Raw genomic sequence first — 5,000 nt, 5'->3', positions numbered from 1 at the left:
GTCGGGAAGGTGGCTGACTTCAGCCGCGGACCCCGTGCGCCTCGCGAAACGACACCGGAAGCGCGACCGAGACGAAGAGGCTGGGCACTGAGAACAGTCCCCGACCCACGACGCCCCAGCCGGCACCGGGCGCTCGGCCCCGAAGGGCAGACGCGGCGATCTCTCCTCGCCCGAACGGCGGGCCGACGGACACGCGCGCCTATAGTACCCGACCGAGGCCGGGTTACCTTGCGCGCGGCCTTCTCGCCGCCGTCCAGACGGTCGCGGCCTTCGCCCGGCGCTAGTGCGCTGGTCCCCGATCGGGCGGCGCCGCCGGCGGCCCGTGAGGGTCCGCACGACAACGTCGCCGACAGGGGGCCGGCTGAAAGCGACCGGGCGACCCGACAGGCCCTCCCGTTTGCCTCTCGACGGTTTCACGTACTCTTTAACTCTCTCTTCAAAGTGCTTTTCAACTTTCCCTCACGGTACTTGTTCGCTATCGGTCTCGTGACCGTATTTAGCCTTAGATGGAGTTTACCACCCGCTTTGGGCTGCATTCCCAAACAACCCGACTCTGGGAAGACGCCGTAGCGCGCCCGCCTGTCGCCGCCATGGGCCTGACACCCGCTCTGGGAAAAGGCCTCGATCAGAAGGACGCGGGCGACCGGCGAAGCGCGCCGTGACGAATTCCGTACGCCACAATTCCGCGCACTCCAAAAGCGCGCGGATTCGGCGATGGGCACATCCCGCTTCACTCGCCGTTACTGAGGGAATCCTCGTTAGTTTCTTTTCCTCCGCTTAGTAATATGCTTAAATTCAGCGGGTAGCCTCGTCCGACCTCAGGCCGAAAGTAAGGACCGGGACTATTCTTCCCGTTCCGCGCTCGCCGTCGGCGCCGCGCGCCGCCGCGCACCTCGATTCCCGCCCTTGAGCCGCCAGCCGTTGGCCTCTTCGAGGTCGACTCGCCGCCGCCGCGCGGGATTCTGGTCGCGATCGTCGCGCATCGTGCCGTGCTGTCTTGAGCGGGACGGGCGCTCGCGCGTCCGACGCCGCAGCAGCCGCGCGGAGAAATCCCCGCGCGGAACGTTTGCAACGCGACCCTGAGGCGGGCGCGGCCCCGGGATTGACCCGAGGCCGCAATTTGCGTTCAGAACGTCGATGCTCAATGTGTCCTGCAATTCACACTAATTCACGCAGCTAGCTGCGTCCTTCATCGACTCACGAGCCGAGTGATCCACCGCCAAGAGCCATCCACGATTGTTTCGCTCGCACAGTGCCTCGCACTATAGGGTGACAAAATAGACCGCGCCGAGCGGTCGGCCAGGCCGACGCTTGAAGCCGGAGCGCGCGGCACCGCGGCACTCGACGCGCAAACATTACCGGGTGACCGAATCGCCGGCCGGCGCGCCGCTCCTCGCGGGTCGGGCGCCGGGTAGCAAAGACTTTTTCTCTCGCTTGTCCGAGTTTCGCGTTCGCCGAAGCGTTTGCGAGACCGTTAATGATCCTTCCGCAGGTTCACCTACGGAAACCTTGTTACGACTTTTACTTCCTCTAAATGATCAAGTTAGATCGTCTTCTCGGACGCCGGCTCGACCGTTGCCGGCCGCGCCAGGTCCAATCGGAGGACCTCACTAAACCATTCAATCGGTAGTAGCGACGGGCGGTGTGTACAAAGGGCAGGGACGTAATCAACGCGAGCTAATGACTCGCGCTTACTGGGAATTCCTCGTTCAAGGGAAATAATTGCAATTCCCTATCCCTAGCACGACCGGGGTTCAGCGGGTTACCCAGACCTGTCGGCCAAGGCGAGCACATGCTGATCCGGTCAGTGTAGCGCGCGTGCGGCCCCGAACATCTAAGGGCATCACAGACCTGTTATTGCTCAATCTCGTGTGGCTAAACGCCACTAGTCCCTCTAAGAAGTTAGACGCCGACCGATTGGGTCGCGTAACTAGTTAGCAAGCCAGAGTCTCGTTCGTTATCGGAATTAACCAGACAAATCGCTCCACCAACTAAGAACGGCCATGCACCACCACCCACAGAATCAAGAAAGAGCTCTCAATCTGTCAATCCTCACTGTGTCCGGGCCGGGTGAGATTTCCCGTGTTGAGTCAAATTAAGCCGCAGGCTCCACTCCTGGTGGTGCCCTTCCGTCAATTCCTTTAAGTTTCAGCTTTGCAACCATACTTCCCCCGGAACCCAAAGACTTTGGTTTCCCGCAAGCTGCCGGAGAGGTCGTAAAACTAACGCCCCCCGATCGCTAGTTGGCATCGTTTATAGTCAGAACTAGGACGGTATCTGATCGTCTTCGAACCTCTGACTTTCGCTCTTGATTAAAGAAAACATTCTTGGCAAATGCTTTCGCAGTCGTTCGTCTTGCGCCGATCCAAGAATTTCACCTCTAACGGCACAGTACGAATGCCCCCGTCTGTCCCTCTTAATCATTACCTCGCGCTCCGAAAACCAACAAAATAGAACCGAGGTCCTATTCCATTATTCCATGCACCATTATTCAGGCGAATCGCCTGCTTTGAACACTCTAATTTTTTCAAAGTAAACGTTCCGGCCGCCGCCGACACTCAGTCAAGGGCACCGGCGGAGAACCGGAGGTGAGGCCAGGACGGCCAGTACACGCCTTGCGACGGACCGGCCGCCTGCGCCCAAAATCCAACTACGAGCTTTTTAACCGCAACAACTTAAATATACACTTTTGGAGCTGGAATTACCGCGGCTGCTGGCACCAGACTTGCCCTCCAATGGATACTCGTTAAAGGTTTTAAAGTGTACTCATTCCAATTACAGGGCCTCGTTTAGAGTCCTGTATTGTTATTTTTCGTCACTACCTCCCCGCGTCGGGAATGGGTAATTTGCGCGCCTGCTGCCTTCCTTGGATGTGGTAGCCGTTTCTCAGGCTCCCTCTCCGGAATCGAACCCTGATTCTCCGTTACCCGTAAGAACCTCGGTAGGCCAGTACCGTACCGACGAAAGTTGATAGGGCAGACACTTGAATGATCCGTCGCCGGTGCGAGACCGTGCGATCCGCAAAGTTATCCAGAGTCACCAAAGGTTGCGGGCCGAAGCCCGGTCGGTTTTTGGTCTGATAAAAGCACGCCTCCCGCGAGGTCGGCGCTTCACGCATGTATTAGCTCTAGCATTTCCACAGTTAACCACGTAAAACGTACGATCAAATGAACCATAACTGATTTAATGAGCCATTCGCAGTTTCACTGTACGAGAGCTCGTACTTAGACTTGCATGGCTTAATCTTTGAGACAAGCATATGACTACTGGCAGGATCAACCAGGTAGCTACTTTAGCGTAGCCCCGAAAGGCCGACGAAGGAGGCGCCGCTGATGCGGCGCCGTCGCTCGGTCGATGCGAAACCCGAAGGCTTCTCTCCGTTAAAATTTCGTTCTTTGCTCGGCTGCCCGAACTCAGAAAACCGTCACCGCCCGTCGCACCCGCCGGAGTAAGACTTCGTCGGCAGGCCTTTCGACCGCCACGTCGCCAACACCGGCGCGAGCGCAACGCACGCCAGACAACTTCGCCGAAGCGACCGCTCAGAACCCGACAAACTGACACTCGGCTCTTCGCGCAGCAGCAACATCTGCCCAGCGAGCCAATCGCCTTTTCACCGATTCTTTACTTGTCGAAGCTTGTCAGCTCCCACAAGTATAGCAAAGATGAGTGTTGTCCCTGGGGTCTTCCGTTTGAAATTCTAACGTAAAAAAAAGGTGCACGATTGCGCCAGGTGTTGAACTATTGCGAGGCATATCACACGCTCGCGCGGCCTATACAGGCGCTTGCTCGCGCGCGCGGCCGAAATATGTTCAATGTTCGCGCGGCCTAAACAGGCTCATGCTCGCGCGGCCGAAATGTACTCAATACTCGCGCGGCCTATACAGGCTCTTGCTCGCGCGCGCGGCCGAAATATGTTCAATGTTCGCGCGGCCGACATGTATTCAATGCTCGCGCGGCCTAAACAGGCTCATGCTCCCGCGGCCGAAATGTACTCACTGCTCGCGCAGCCTAAACAGGCTCATGCTCCCGCGGCCGAAATATATTCAAAGCTCGCGCGGCCTAAACAGGCTCATGCTCCCGCGGCCTAAATATGCTCTTGCTCGCTGGGCGGAAATATGCTAAAGCCCGAGTGCGCGAAAAAAAAATTGTAAAGGACAGTCACAAAAAAATAAAGACCTGCCCTCTATGTGAACGTGGAAAGGCCCGCCGCGCGGCAAAAAAGTGTCGAAAAGAAAAATCGAAAAAATTGCAAAGGACTGTCGACAAACATAAAAAATTTCGCCCCGATGTGAACGTGCAAAGGCCCGCCGCGCGGCAAAAAAGTGTCGAAAAGAGAGATCGAAAAAATTGCAAAGGACTGTCGAAAAACATAAAAAATTTCGCCCCGATGTGAACGTGGAAAGGCCCGCCGCGCGAGCGAAAAATTGAAAAAAAAAAATTGAAAAAAAAGACAAGTGTCGGCGGCGAAAAAAAACTTAGAAAAAAAACAACCTCGCGCGCCCGGAGGCGTTCGAGATCGCTTTTAGCGCCCGACCTTGCGGACAAATCGATAGATCTTGAGGCTTACTCTCAACAAATCGCAGTGAAGATACTGCTCTAGTGATTACGACACCCCGGTCTTCAACTAGGTCGTTTACGAATGATTTAGCACCACGCGTTTCGAACAGGAGGATTCGCCGACTAGCGGGCGACGCTTGTCGCGCCCGCGAAAGATCGGCTCTCGGCACTAGCAACGGCCGAACGACCGTTTATCTTTGCCCGTCGAGGGCGAGGCACAAAAGTATCGTCGCTTCCTAGGCGGGATTCTGACTTAGAGGCGTTCAGTCATAATCCCTCAGATGGTAGCTTCGCACCATTGGCTTATCAGCCAAGCACATGAACCAAATGTCTGAATCTGCGGTTCCTCTCGTACTGAGCAGAATTACTACCGCAACAACACACCATCAGTAGGGTAAAACTAACCTGTCTCACGACGGTCTAAACCCAGCTCACGTTCCCTA

General features: G+C 56.3%; 2 non-coding genes and 1 pseudogene across 2 annotated transcripts; all 3 read right to left on the bottom strand.

Annotated features, from left to right (window-relative positions):
- LOC146143660 (large subunit ribosomal RNA) overlaps positions 1-826 on the bottom strand; it is a 3,679-nt pseudogene extending 2,853 nt beyond the window's left edge.
- Positions 827-1,074: 248 nt separating this feature from the next.
- LOC146143659 (5.8S ribosomal RNA) lies at positions 1,075-1,228 on the bottom strand. Its single transcript, XR_014501208.1, has one exon. It is a non-coding gene; the product is annotated as a 5.8S ribosomal RNA (ribosomal RNA).
- A 247-nt stretch (positions 1,229-1,475) lies between these two features.
- Positions 1,476-3,286, bottom strand: LOC146143658 (small subunit ribosomal RNA). Its single transcript, XR_014500396.1, has one exon. It is a non-coding gene; the product is annotated as a small subunit ribosomal RNA (ribosomal RNA).
- Between the last annotated feature and the right edge of the window lie 1,714 nt (positions 3,287-5,000).

This window comes from Ascidiella aspersa, chromosome 5 (genome assembly GCF_963924565.1).
Source record: "Ascidiella aspersa chromosome 5, kaAscAspe10.2, whole genome shotgun sequence".
Classification (NCBI taxonomy): Eukaryota; Metazoa; Chordata; class Ascidiacea; order Phlebobranchia; family Ascidiidae; genus Ascidiella; species Ascidiella aspersa.
Note: the sequence above shows the minus strand (reverse complement) of the source record. Positions and strands in the feature narration are given on the sequence as shown.